General features: G+C 43.4%; 1 long non-coding RNA gene across 1 annotated transcript in view; it reads left to right on the top strand.

The window, feature by feature from the left end:
• The window catches only part of LOC109281327 (uncharacterized), an 87,664-nt gene that overhangs the window by 46,180 nt on the left and 26,691 nt on the right, over positions 1–14,793 (top strand). The window contains exon 3 of the long non-coding RNA XR_009459739.1: positions 5,785–5,901. This is a non-coding gene — a long non-coding RNA (uncharacterized LOC109281327). The remainder of the gene's footprint in view (positions 1–5,784; positions 5,902–14,793) is intronic.

The raw sequence follows: 14,793 nt of genomic DNA, 5'->3' as shown, positions 1-14,793 counted from the left end.
ATGGGAGAACTGTAGTTAAACTGAGGGTTGGTTTTAGTTCAGAAATTATATGCCGGCTAAGAAATGGGCTGAAGGCAAGATGGCAATGGCTAATGCTGACAGGAGAAAAAATGGAGAGATGTTACAAGTGGACTTTTTTAAGATTCATTCTTGCAATTGATCTTAGTTATTATTTTAATATTCATTTGACACAAGAAGTAAGAGTATTCTAATGAATTTGCTGATGACCAATATTGGTAGGCACTGTCAGTAGAGGGGTGGCTCATAATAATACAGGAAGAATTGTATGATCTTGAGGACTGGAGCAATAGCTAGGTGGGAGGGGGAGGAATTCAATAATACTACATGAAAACTTATGCACTTAAGATAATATTAACAAGAATTTCTGCTCTAAGATGAGAGCTCATCAGTTGGACAGAGGTAGAGAAGGACCTGAGTTACTAGTGAATCACAGATGTTTAGATGCTGTAGGTGTTAAAAAAGGCAAATGAGATCCAAGAATATATCAGAAGACTTATATCCAGTAGATATAGGGAAATCTTAATGGCAATGTGAGAGACACTGGTGAAGGTCTCCTCTGGAATACTGTGTAGAATCATAATCACTAAAGTTCAAGAAAGATTAATTTGAATTGGAACAAGTACAGAGAGACCTTCTACTGGGAAGGTCTACTGGGAAGATCAGGGTAATGGTGAGAGACTTTCATGACAAGAGATAAAAAGTGCTTGGCTTTTTCAGTCTAGCAAAACAAAGGCTGAGAGGGGATATGATTTCTCTCCATAAATATATATAAATACATCCAGGTGAAGAGTAAGTACCAAGGAGGGAAAATAATTACTTAAGATAAAGAATGGTGTTGGCATTACTGCACATGGGTATTAACTGCCTATTAAAAAAATTATGCTAGAAATTAGAAGACAATTTCTAACTATCAGGGAAGATTCATAGATTCATAGATGAAGGGTCAGAGGGGACCTGAACAGATCATCAAGTCTGCCCCCCTGCCCTGGGCAGGAATGAATACTGGGTTCATATGACCCCCACTAAAACAAGCTCATATAATCCCAGCTAGGTAGTAATCAAGCCTCCTTTTAAAGACTCCTAAGGTAGGAGCCAGCACCACTTCTGTTGGAAGCTGGTTCCAGATCCTGGCCACCCTGACTGTGAAGGAGCTTCTCCTGATATCTAGTCTGAACCTACTCTCAATCAGCTTGTGGCCGTTATTCCTTGTTACTCTGGGAGGTGCTCAGGGGAACAGGATCTCACCCATTCCCCTCTGGTCCCTCCTGATAAGTTTATAGACTGCTCTCTCAGTCTTCTCTTGAGAAGGCTGAACAGGTCCAGGTCCCTTAGCCTCTCCTCGTCGGGCCTACCCTGCTGCCCCCTGATCATGTGAGTGGCCCTCCTCTGGACCCTCTTGATGCTGTCCACATCCTTCCTGAAGTGCGGCACCCAGAACTGGACACAGTACTCCAGCTGTGGCCTGACCAGTGTCACATAGAGGGGGAAGATCACCTCCTTGGACCTGCTCGTGATGAATCTGTGGATACATGACAAGGTGTGGTTAGCCTTCATGACCGTTATCTCACACTGGTGGCCCATGTTCATATTAGAATCAATAATGACTCCAAGATCTCTTTCTGCCACTGTGCTTTCAAGAAGTGAGTTCCCCAGCCTATAGGTATGCTGCTGGTTCTTCCTGCCCAAGTGCTGTACTCTGCACTTGTCAGTATTGAATCCCATCCTATTCACATTCGCCCACCCCTGTAACCTGTCCAGGTCCAGTTATATCCTGTCCCTCCCTTCTAGTGTGCCCACCTCACCCCAAATCTTGGTGTCATCAGCGAATTTGAACATGGTGCTTTTCACCTCCTCGTCCAAGTCTCTGATAAAGAAATTGAACAGTCAGTACAGGCCCAAGGACCAAGCCCTGGGGGAATCCACTGCCCAGCTCCCTCCAGGTCAAATATAACCCATCCACCACCACACTCTGGGTGCGGCCCCCTAGCCAACTTGTGACCCATCTGACCGTGTAGGCATCAACGCCACAGTCACCTAGCTTTTTAATGAGATTGGGGTGGGAGACAGTGTCAAGGGCCTTCCTGAAGTCCAGAAAGACTACATTCACCATGACACTTGTGTCCAATGATTTTGTGACCTGATCGTAGAAGGCAATCAGGTTGGTCTGACAGGACCTGCCCTTAATGAACCCATGCTGGTTGCCCTTGAGCATCCTCTTCCCTGCTAGTCCCTCCCAGTTGTGCTCCTGGATACTTTTTTCAAAGAGCTTCCCCAGGACTGAAGTAAGACTAATGGGCCTATAGTTGCCTGGGTCCTCCCTCCTCCCTTTTTTGAAGAAGGGGACTACATTGATCAGAGCACCACGAGTGCTTGTAAAGCCATGCCAGGGGCCCCACGATGACCCCTGCCAATTTCCTCAGCACCCTGGGGTAGAGAGCATCTGGACCTGCTGATTTGAACACGTCCAGCCCCTCCAGAATTTTCCTAACTCAGTCCTCCCTCATCCTAGGCCTGGCGGAGTCACTCCTAAGTCTGTCCTGAATCCCGGTGGGGGAGAAGTCCTGGTCCCTCCTCTGAAAAATGGAGGCAAAGAATTTGTTACAAAGGTCTGCTTTTTCATCTGGTGCAACCACCATTTTGCCAAACATATCCTGCAGGGGCCCCACATTGCCTGGTGCCTTCTTTTTACCCCCTATGTATTTTTAAAAAAGGACTTTTTGTTGTCCTTGATCCTTGGTGCTAGCCCTAGTTCTGTCTCCACCTTAGCCTTCCTAACTGCCTCCCTACACACTCTTGCTATGGAGGTATAATCCTCTTTGGTGATAGGCCCCCCTTCCACTGGATGTATGCCCCCTTTTTGGCTTTCAGGCATTCCTGAATGCCTTTGGTGAGCCAAGGGGGCTTTTGAGCACTCTTGTCCCCTTTGACTTGTGTTGGGACTGTCACCCCTTGGGCTCAGAGGATCGTCTTCTTAAGGAACAACCACTTGTCTTGGACACCTAGTTCCCCTACTCTCTGGGACTGCAATGCCTCTCATACCAATCTCCTCAACTCATTGAAGTCAGCCCTCCTGAAGTCAAGGGCTATTGCCTTGCTGCAGCCCTTGACACCCTGCGCTGGATGGTGAATTCCAGTAGGTGATGATCGCTATCGCCCAGGTGGTTGAGGACCTGGAGTCCCCCCACCAGGTTGTCACCTGTGGCCAGGACCAGGTCTAGCAAGGCATTTCCCCTGGTGGGACTGTGCACCTCCTGGGTGGAAGTCTTGTATCTCAGCAAGGAACCTATGTGAGCGGTCAGACCTGGCTGACTGCTCCTCCCAGCAGATGTCCGGGTAGTTTAGATCACCCGTGATGAGCACATCCCTTGACTTAACTGCCTCTGCAAGCTGACCTGAGAATTCCCGGTCCAGCTCTTCCCCCTAGTTGGGTGGTCTGTAGTAGATACCCACCATTAAGTCCCTTTCCCCGAGACCCCCTTGTATTCTGACCCAGAGCACTTCAGCCTGCCCCTCCTCTGACCCCATCCTGTTAGTTGAGGATGTGTATTGCTCTTTGACATAGAGCGCCACCCCCAGCTTTCCTCCCCATTCTGTCCCGCCTGTATAGTCTGTGGCCCCTAATGTTTACCGCCCAATTGTGGGTTGAATCCCACCAAGTTTCAGTGAGCCCTACTATGTCTGGGTTTGTACTAGCTATCCGGAGGGTGAGTTCCTTCTGCTTATTCCCCATACTATGAGCATTAGTGTAAAGGCATTTAAAGCCTCCTGTCGGTGCATGTATCTGTCCCTGTTTCCTAGGGCTATCTGGACCCTTGTCACTTACCTGGGTACTTTTTGTGCTCATCACTTGTCTTGGCTGGGAGGTGTCCTCATGTCCTCCTGTGGCCCCATCCCCTGGCGAAGCTAGTTTAAAGCATGCCGTACAAGATCAGCCAACCTGGAAGAGAAGATGCCTTGCCTTTAGGGGGGAGGTGAAGCCCATCCCAAATGAGCATGCCCCCTGCGCAAAAATGTGGGTTGTTGTCCAGAAACCCAATGCCTGCCTGGTGGCACCAACTCTGAAGCCTCCGGTTGACCTCATTGATGCAGGCCTCGTGACGCTGTCTGCATCTACTTACCAGGAGGAAGTATGGGTTTGAAGCAGCCTACTGATCACTTAAAACACTAGAAGAAATGGAGGTAAAGCAACCTTACTGGTTGTGTCTACACATGCAATTAATGTGCATGAATAAACTCCAGGGCTTATTGTTCCAGAGTTTTTTGCTCTCAGGCTTGATTTTTGAATGTGCGCCCGGTAGCAAAAAACTCGGGTAAATTCCTCCGGAGTTTAGTTCGTAGTTGTTGTTAGGGCTGGAAGGGACCTTGCAGCTCATTGAGTCCAGCTCCCCTGCACTTGGGCAGGAAAGACTGCTGGGATCAGATGACCCCATCAAGATGGGCATTAAGACGCTTTTTGAAGATTGCCAGAGTGGATGACTATATCACCTTTGTGGGGAGCTAGTTCCAAACCCTCGGTACTCAACTTGTAAAGAAGTTTTTCCTTATATCTAGCCTGAAGTGATCCTCAATCAGCTTGTGCCCATTATTTTTTGTCCTCCCCTGGGGGGCCTTGAGGAACATATGCTCCCCCAGGCCCTGTTGTATGCCCTTGATATACTTATAGGCAGCAGCACATTAAATCCTGTCAGAGCAGCTCTGGCTGGCAGGAGTCCAAGGCTGCTCCAGCTGGGCTCAGTGTGCTGTGGAGGAGCTGGCGGGGACACAAGGGTTCTTCAGGGTAAGGCTAGCCGGCAGGCAGCCCCCGCAATGAAGCACCCTCATGCCACAGCCAGCCAGGCAGTGTCTAAATGTGGGCTGCTGTGTTAAAAAATTCTGGAGCAGGCTAGTACTTGCATTTACAAGTATTAGCCTGCTCTGAAATTTATTAGTTTCCTGTGCCCTAATAGGGCACACTTGTAGATTTAGAGACATTTACTGCAGAGCTAATTAGGCAGCTCCACAGTAAATGTCTCATGTAGCCCACTGATTTGAAGATGGACCTAGAGTAGTCTATGAAGGAATTATACACTATGATTGCCTGTAATAGCAGGGGCCTATGCTCAGCATGTCAGGAGGTCCCAAGCTAATCCCATGTTCCTATGAAATATGCAGCTTCAGTTTTGTCTACATGCAGAAGGTTGTGACCTCTACAAGGACACTGAAAAAACTTCTATATCAGAGTTTTGTGTTTAAAAATCTTATTTCCACCATAGCCCCTGATTTTCAAATCCTGATGTTTTTAGAACATTGTATTTTATGAGGTGCAATCAACATGTGCTTCTAGACTGAAGTGAACTGTTTAATAGAAGACTGATTATAGGTTATATTAGCAAATATGATTGTATAATTCTTTGTGCTGTGCTTTACATTAATTTGTATTTTGCCTTAAAACAGTAGGATGTTTAGAGAATCTGGAAGAGAAGGAGGTTTAAATTAACTCTCTGTACAATAGGGGAGGCAGCACAAAAGAGCTTACATAGGGAAAATTAGACCTATCGCACTGATTCTGACATTTCCCACTGTCTACAAGTGAGCCTGAAACAGTGACCAATGTCACTGCTAATGAGGAGGAGGGAGCAGAATGCTTTTGTTGTAGCTGCTTTTGCTGCATGTTGCATCACTGATGACCTCCCCAGAGCACATCTCTGAATAAGCAAGCTGTTGGTATGGAAGCACCCACCTCATATAATAATAGTGTGAAATGCATTATGTTCATTCCCTCAGATACCAGAGCCTTTGCTAACAAGAAAGAAACTAATAGACTCAGCCATGCTGCAGTAAAGAACAGGAATGAAAGAGAGAGAGAGAAAGAAAGAAGGCATGTTGCTGTTATTCCAAAAGGTACTGGATGTTAAAGTACAGTTCTTATAATTGTCTTGTCACATTTTGTGATTTTTGAAACTGAAAAGTAGTTTAAGATCAGATACTGACTAGAAGGTTGTGAAGGAAAGGTCTGAAGTTGCAGACAGAATTCTGCAAAGGAGAAGTGAAAGCTGAAGAAAGATCCTTGTGAGAAGATATGCTAGGAAGAGGGAGGGTCTGAAATCTGATTAACTGTGGCAAGCCAAAAAAGAAAGCCCCTAGCATGCTATGGCCAGGATATAAATAATAATGAGGATAATATTAATAATAAATGATGTAATAATACACAATTAAGGTAAGAGTTTGTGTTTGGAGAAGAGGGGGAATAAAAATGCCTGGGGCAAAAGGAATAAGTCCGAGTACAAAATGAAGACATTTCAAAGATGTAGTAAATTTCACAGGATACATTATAAAACAAAGGTACGTTAAACTGTAATAGTTGAAGTCACTACAAATATTCTTTGACCCCCATCACTTATGCTAATGCTATCCCAGAAAATTCTACAGAACCACTACCAGGACTTCCCAACTCATTCATATGACAATTTAGTTCAGGAGAAACAGAACTGGCTTTTTTCCTGAAGTTTGGCCAGTGTATAACTTCACCTTTTATAACTTTGGAATATATTTAAAATGTTGTTTGTAATTTTGCTCTGAGGATCTCTCTCAATGAAATATAACCACAAATGTTTTAATCTACAAACATGCCTTCAACACATTCATGATAGGGGCTGTTTCTGATCTCCGGCTAGTTTTATAGTTTCTATTATATCAGTTCTCATTGACCCTACCATGCACAGTCTCCTGGCTATGCATACTCATAGCCAACTAAAGGAGTATGGTAACATGGCACCTTTATTACTGGTATAGCCAAATTTTCCCCTCCTCCAGATGAACTTCTGTTTCTATGGTGTCCTTTGCTTCAATGCAATTGCTGACAGGGATTTACTGAATTAACCTAGATGGCTTTAAGCCCCAATTCATGCTGGTGCAGCGTGTCTATATCGGGGGTTTGCACTGGTATAACTAATTGATTTATTTACTGCTGTGAAAATTTTCTTAACAAGAGAAGGCCTAAAGTGCTGGCCATGCTAGCTCTGTTGTTTGCAAGTAATCTCCCTCAGCCTGTCATTAGTATAAATCTGTCCTATTTAAGATTCCCATAGAGCTCATTTGCACATGAGTCACACAATAGCAGAGTTTACTTTCTGTTCCCTTTTACGTGAAGATGCTAGAAACAAATGGGCTTTATATGAGCTGTCTGCATTTCTCTGAAAACGTTGTAGAATCATAGGAAAGTAGACCTAGGAGAAGCCTCCAGAAATCATGTAGTACAGTGGTCACCAACCAGTGGATCTTGATTCACCAGTAGATCTTGGAGCCTCTTGTGGTAGATCTTGGAGCCTCTTGGAGTCGATCCAAGCTGAGGTGGGGAGCTGAGTGCCTGTGTACATGCACATGTGCACCCCAGCCCAGCAGGTCAATCTGTGGGTGAGGGAAGGGGTGGGTGCTAGATCAAGGCCCCCACGGTGAGGGACAGTGTTACAGAGGCAGGAGCAGGGGTAAGTTGAGTGGGGCCCTGGCCAGGTGGGATTTACCTGCTGCAGAGACGCAACCCCAAATAATTTTTTCTTGAACTACCCCCCTTCCCTCCCCACAGACTTACCTGTTGGACAGGAGGGAAGGGGGTGGCAGTGAGCTCCTACTTAGAAAGTTTGGAGACCACTGATGTAGTACAACTCTACAGCAAAGGCAGGATCATCCCTATCCAAACCATCCTTTACAAATCCATTGTCTAACTTACTAGTAGAACTACACAGTCAACACTGACACAACTACCATAACACCCTAACCTGCCACAGGTAAAGCAGAGGGCCAACAAAGGTGAATGTTGTGCTGCTATGTGGGTTGTTAAAATATGCTCAAGAAATTCAAGGAAGAGGACCATGCCCTCACTACAGAAGAAGGCATCTATCTGACCATGGGGCCAAATTTCTTCCTGTCTCCAAATATGGTGATCAGTCTGCCCTTGGACAGAGGAGAAGCATCCTCTAGCAAGGGACCTCTGGGTTTAAGTACCAGCAGAAAAACTGGCACACTCCAGTAAAAGTTCCCAGCCTTGGCTGCAGTCAACTCCCAATGCTTCCAAGAAAGGCAAAATAAAAGAAAAAACAACAACAAAAAATCCAACCAATTTAACCCCCCCCCCCCAACAAAGTAACCCCTTCCTTCCCCTGCCAACACACACAGTGCAGGTAGGGAAAATGTTCCTTCCTGGCCCCATGTGGCAACAGCAAATTCCAGAAGGATGGGAAATACCCATAGTAGAACATAGGCATAGCTGACCAGTGGCTGTCCAAATTCTTCTTGAAAATGTGCAGTGATGGAGAGTCCACAACTTCCCTAGGTAGCCATTTCACTGCCTTACAGTTCTAACAATGAAAGAGTTTTTCCTAATATTCACTCAACCTACTTTGCTGCAACTTCAAACCACTGTGTCCTTTTCTCAGCATTATGAGAGAAAAGGTGTTTTTCCTTGTCTTTATGTCAGGTATTCAAGTATTTGAAGATGGATATCATGTTCCATCTTAAGTGCCTTTTCTTCAAGCTGAACATGTCATTCCCTTCATAGTTTCATAGACGTTAGGGGCTGGAAGATACCTTAAAGATCATTGGGTCCAGTCCCCCTGCATTTGGGCAGGAAAATGTCTAATCTCTTCTCATCATACTTGCCTTCACAGCCCTTTATCATTTTTATCACTTGCCTAGTAGACCCTTTCAAACTTCTTCAAGTCCTTTTTAAAATAAGAAGCCCAAAAATTCACTCAACACTTTAGATGAGGCCTAACCAGTAAAGGCACTATCAAGGCCCACATCTTGTGCTAATGCTTCTATTGATGCATCCCAAAACTGTATTCACCTTTCGCGGGGCTGCATCACACTGCAGACTCACACTTAGTCTGTGGTCTACCAAGATTCCTAGGTCCTTCTCTGTAGTGCTGCCATTCAGCCAGGTATCACCCATCTTGTCTATGTGTTTTAATTATTTTTATTGAACTTCATCCTGTTAGCTCTAGCCCCACTTTCCATTCTGTCAATATCCTTCTGAATTGCACTCCTATCCTCCAGTGTGTTTGCAATCCTTCCCAGTTTTGTCATCTGCAAATTAGCTCAAGAAGGTCTCTACTCCAGCATCCAAATCATTAATAAACATATTGAACAGCACTGGGCCCTGGACAATTCCCTGTGGGACTCCATTCAAAACTTCCTGCCATGGATCCGTTTATAATTACCAATAACTGAGGCAGTTGTCTATCAACCTTATAGCAGTTTTGTTTAGTTCACATTCCTCCAATTTGTTTATGACAAGGTCACATGGGACTTTGTCAAAAGCCTTGCTGAAATCCATATACACTATATCCATGACATTCCCTTCATCCACCCAAACAGCTAAAGTTTATCATAGGAGGAAACCAGGTTTATTTGACAAGATTAGTTCTTAGCAAATCAATACTGGATGCTTGTGATCAGGTTTTCCTTCTCCAGATGCCTGTAAATGGCCTTCATTAGGATGTGCTCTAGTAACTTCCCAGGTATTGAGGTGCAACTAATTGTTCTGTAGTTCCCTCGGTCCTCCTTTTTGCCTTTCTTAAAGACCGTTCTGTTTCCAGCTTTCTGCTTTTTAGACCAGGGTTTGTCCACCGGGGATATGCGTACCCCTGGAGGTACTTGAGAAGACCCTAGGGGTACACGTGGGTGGGGATGGAGCAAGTGAGGCTGGCACAGGCACTGCCTGGCCAGCTGGATGTTGGGGGGGAAGATAGCATGTCGCCACCCACTACCCTGCTCCACTTCCGGCTGTGTGCCACCACCCTCCCTACCCCCCCCTCTACTCTGGGGGTACACTTATTAAAAAAGGTTGAAAACCCTTGCTCTAGACTGCTCTGTCCCCTGGGTATAGCTTCTGATATCCTCACCTCTGCCTTTTCCTCAGCTGTTCCACTCCAGCATTCTTGAAAGTGTTTGCTGACTTCAGTACATTTTTCTTGAATTCTGAGGACCCTTCTTCAAGTAGTTGTATGTTGCCACTTCTCTTCTTTTCCCTTTGGCTTCTTTAGTGCCAGCCTCTCATGATTCCTGTCCAAGAAGTCTTCATTGTACCTGCTAGTGTGTTTCCAACCTTTAAGTCTTTTCCTCCAAGATTCATACCACCTTAAACTTAGTATGAAATGCTCCTGACCCTCTGGGAGGAACATGAACATAGCACATCTCTTACAAGTTATAACTGCTCGTGTGAGATCCAAGCAGTTCTAATCGCCATTTATGCTCCTTGGTGGACACTCAGGCTATGAAATATAAAGCAAAGAAAAAGAAAGAAAGAGGGGAACTATGCCATAGATGCACACACTCGTGTACCCACACAAATACATAAACAGGGCCCTAGCATCCTTGTTATGTAGCCTCCTGCAACAAAATCCTAGGCAAACTAATTTTCTGTTTGCTGATCTCGTTTGCAAGCACTGCCTTTCTTTATAAGACTGCCTAGCCTGGGCCTGTCTGGATTTCCCCTCAATTAGCTAAACCACTTGAAGTAAATCACACACACTGCCCTGTTAAGCAGTCACTCCAAAACAAAAGTAACAACAACAAGTTCCAGGCACAAGTCAAACACCCAGGCACCACCCATCAGACACAAAGACCAGAAGGTCTTCAGACCACCAGCTCCTAGAAAAGTTCCTTTCTTCCTCTCACAGGAGTTCCCAAGCAAACTTCCTCTCTTTTTCTTGCTCCTCTGTTTGTCTTATTGTCAGCACGCATCTGTCCATTGTGTGAAAACATTTTCAAGGGAGTCAGAACTTCTTTAATTGGATGCATAGAGTATGTGCATAAAGCCTTCTGCATATTTCTGATTGCTGACTGGCTGAACTGCATCTTTGTAACTCTTCAAACTGAATTTCTGGCAGTATTTACAAATTTGGAATTTGCTTTCCCAGATTACCCTAATATAGTCGTTTCAATTTCGTCATTACTGATCCTGATACTACATTTATTTAACACAAGATACATTAGAATTGAACACGCCAATGCTGTGGAGAAGGTTGGCTCAAACATAAAAACTATGAGATATTAATTTCAAAAACAATATTTGCAATGTGGCATTAAATTTGGGGGCAGATTTCACCTTCCTTACTCAGACAAAACATCTTATTGGCAGCCTCAACATGAAATGCTGACTGAACAGTAACAATTTTGCATACCCAAGTGTTAAGTGGCTGTTCAGTAATCAGCGTTACTGCTCAGTAGCATCCCCGCACAGTTTCCTGGTGGCACTGACTGTGCAGTAGCTCATTACTACTGCGCAGTAGCATTGTATCATGGTTCATGCTATGTGATACTACTGAGCAGTAATAAGTTACTGCACAGTAAGTGTCTCACGTAGACACAGCCATTGATTTCAGTGGGAATGTTCACATGTATAAAACGAGTACAAACAATTATATCCTTGGTTTGGAATTAGAGATCAGATCTAAGTTGAAGTAATAAACTCTTTGTGGAAGGGACTGTATTATATTCATGTCTAGTCTAGTGCAATTGGGGTCTGAATTCTGATTGTAGCTTCTCGTTACTTATGTAATACAAGCTAATTGTAATAATGAATAATAAATCAATCAAAGCCTTCTGTTGATTTTAATGAGCATTCAATCTGGCTGTAGATGTACCACTGCTCTGGGTTTATCTGTTAGCTTTCCACTTGAATGATTATGTCTCCTTCCAGAAGAACAATAGGGGAAATCCAGGGCCCAGTGAAGAAAATGAAATAAATCCCATTGACTTTTCTGGGGCTTAGATGTCACCTAGTCTGTCTAAGTATATTGCCAGCTGACAAATAATCAAAGCAGTTCTTAATATTTCTTTATTGCCTTGGTATCAAAGACATTTCAGAAATCTTTTTTACCTGGAGGCTGAAGCATTGTTTTGAAGAGTTCATTTCAATCCAGTTCTAATATTTCATTTCAGTTAGATACAGAAGGGTTCTTTCCATGTTATTTACTTCAATACTATTAGTTTCTAGTCTCCTACACTCATCCAATAATTGTGAAATGGAAAATACATTAGAAGCATGCAAGTGAATGGGATCCAATTGTCTCATTAATGAACTATTGTATAGAACTCATGAGGGCTGCAACCTTTGTCAGGGTAAGAATTATGCTTTTATGAAGAGCATATTTGAACAATACCCTTCTGCAACCTGATCCAGCAAAGAAATGGTACTGAAATAGTACATTGCAAAAACAGCTAAAGAGAGATTTGTACGTGAGTACTTCTTGATTTGCTTAAATCATAAACCCATATCTCTGTAATGGTTTAAAGATGTTCATATCCTTGGAAAAAATGGTTTTCAAAAGGAAATAAACATAGACAAGTTAATTTTAGTTTTTACTATAGAAGATAACTTGCTGCCATGCTGATGGCCTAATGCAAAAGGAAACAATATTTTCACATATAAAATGAATAACCTTTGTTCTCTTAAGTATATTTCTGCAACCACATACTTTTCTGCTCTTTTATTTATTGTAAAAGACAGATATGAATCAGTAATGTAATTTTCAGGGGAAAGATTTTGCTATAGTCCAAAAATGTGAACTTTTATCCTACAGTTTTATGCATTGCAAGAACTGTTGAAAATTAGGTAAAATAGGGTTTGATAGTCAATGATGAGATCAGCATTAATCTAAGTTCATTTACTAGGTTTTGTACAAAAGCTACATATATCTTTTTCAGCAGATATATGTATGGCTTTCATGTTGTTGTTCAGTTCATCTATTCCTTTTCCGAAGTCAATGATAGTAACTGTGTCTAAGCAGTCCATGCCATAGCCCTAATATTTATTAATTTGCCAATAAGAACCTCAATAAATTAAATTATTTTTGTCAAAATTGGCAAAAATAACCACATTCACTGTAAAGTATTTTTTTAAACCACAAGAAAGTGTTATATTGTTTTACCAACTTCTGATATTACTAAGCCATTTATAAACACTTGCTTGATTTATGCCACTGTTTTTTATTTTGTGTCAGGTTGGTGTCTAGTCTCAAGAGGTTGGTGGAGTGTCTCCAAGGTCTCAGGTTATATGCCTTCAAATAAACACTTGCACCCTTATGGGGAAACAGTGGTAAAGTCCTAGAAGGTGACATTACATTTTATCAAAGAACAAGAAAAGCCTTGAAGTACAAATTAGTGCTCTCTGGCACCTCTCGGAGGTGTGAGTTCATTGGGATGAGTCCTACTCTGCTGGTGGACTTAATTCTCTTGATGCAGGATTGACGTGCATGTGTCTTGCTTCTCTCAACAACACTATTTTTGTCTTGCTGGCTTGACACTTCTTCCCTCACTTGCTCCATTGAAAGTCAGGCAGCGGATAAGTCAACTGCTTACTCCCACCCTCATGCTAAGAGATACTCCCCCCCCCCCGCACCTAATGAGTTACTTTCTTGGATGGGAAAACTTCAAACAGCTCCTCATACATCCTCCCTTCAGCACATCTGTCTTACTCTCCCAAGTATCACTACAGCCAATTTTATCTCCCATAGCACATGCCTTTATAATATATTAAGTCATCGCAAACAGTCTAATAGTATACGTTTGATGACTTGGCTGCCTTTAGCCTGCTGTATTGGTTAGGTTTGTGAGAAACCTTAATTTGGTGTGCAGGAGTGCTGGAGTGTTCCTGCTTCCTCATCTTGCATCCCCTCTGGCCAGAGGTCTGGATTAGACCTCCCTATTATCAAGACCTGTACACCACAGGTTCAGAGTTTGGGATTCCACACTAACAAGTTCTGTGTTCCATACTGCAGCCAATTAAGCACATTGCTTTTAAGCAGCACACTGCCAATAGACATGATCCTGGGTGTCCATCTTGGATTTGCTGAGAACCAGGCTCCAGGAACCCCTGAAGCAGTCATCAGTGAAGGAAGCCAAATTGTTGCCATCAATTTGTGTTACACTCAAAACAAAAGAAATAGAGCTATACAGGCAGTCCTTGGACTTACAACACAATTAGTTCCTGAAAACCACGTCTTAAGTCGCAACATTGTAACTTGGAACCAATTTTCTCATAAGAAACAATGTTATAAATGGAGGATTGGTTCCTGAACCAAGGCCTGATACCCTATTTTCACCAGAAATACCCCAGGATGTTATACTCAATCAATTATAGATGAGTAAGATAGCTACATTAATATATTTATATTGTAGATAGCAATCATATTGATTTAGAAGGACTTCTTTGAGGTGACTTTGGTGGACTTTTTGAAGGGCTCTTGGTTGGACTTTTTGAAAGGTTCTTGGTTGGAGTCTTCTCAAGTCTTGGCTGCAGGTTTTTCTGGAGTCTTGTCTGCTTTCTTAAAGAGTGTCCAAGGACGTTTGACAGATATTCTCCAGGGAGATGAGCGACGCAGTGAACTTGTTTGCTGGCAAGGCATTGCATCGGATCAAGCATTGTAAGTTGAAACTGGGATTGTAAAGTTGAAACAGGATCTCAATTTATAAATGTTGTAAGTGCAAAATGTTGTAACTCGAAACGCTGTAAGTTGAGGACCGCCTGTAGTTTCATAGTGCTTAGGGTCAGAAAGGACCTAAACAGATCATCAGGTCTGACCCCCTGCCCTGGGCAGGAATGAGTGCTGGGGTCTTAACACCCCAGCCAAATATCTGTCCAGCCTCCTCTTGAAGCCCCCCAAGGTAAGAGAGAGCACCACCTTCCTTGGGAGTCCATTCCACAGCCTGGCAGCCCTAACTGTAAAATAATTTCTCCTGATGTCCAGCTTGAACCTTCTCACTAACAATTTGTGGCCGTTATTCTAGGAACCC

The sequence above is a fragment of the Alligator mississippiensis genome, chromosome 2, assembly GCF_030867095.1.
Source record: "Alligator mississippiensis isolate rAllMis1 chromosome 2, rAllMis1, whole genome shotgun sequence".
In the NCBI taxonomy this organism is placed as follows: domain Eukaryota; kingdom Metazoa; phylum Chordata; order Crocodylia; family Alligatoridae; genus Alligator; species Alligator mississippiensis.
Note: the sequence above shows the minus strand (reverse complement) of the source record. Positions and strands in the feature narration are given on the sequence as shown.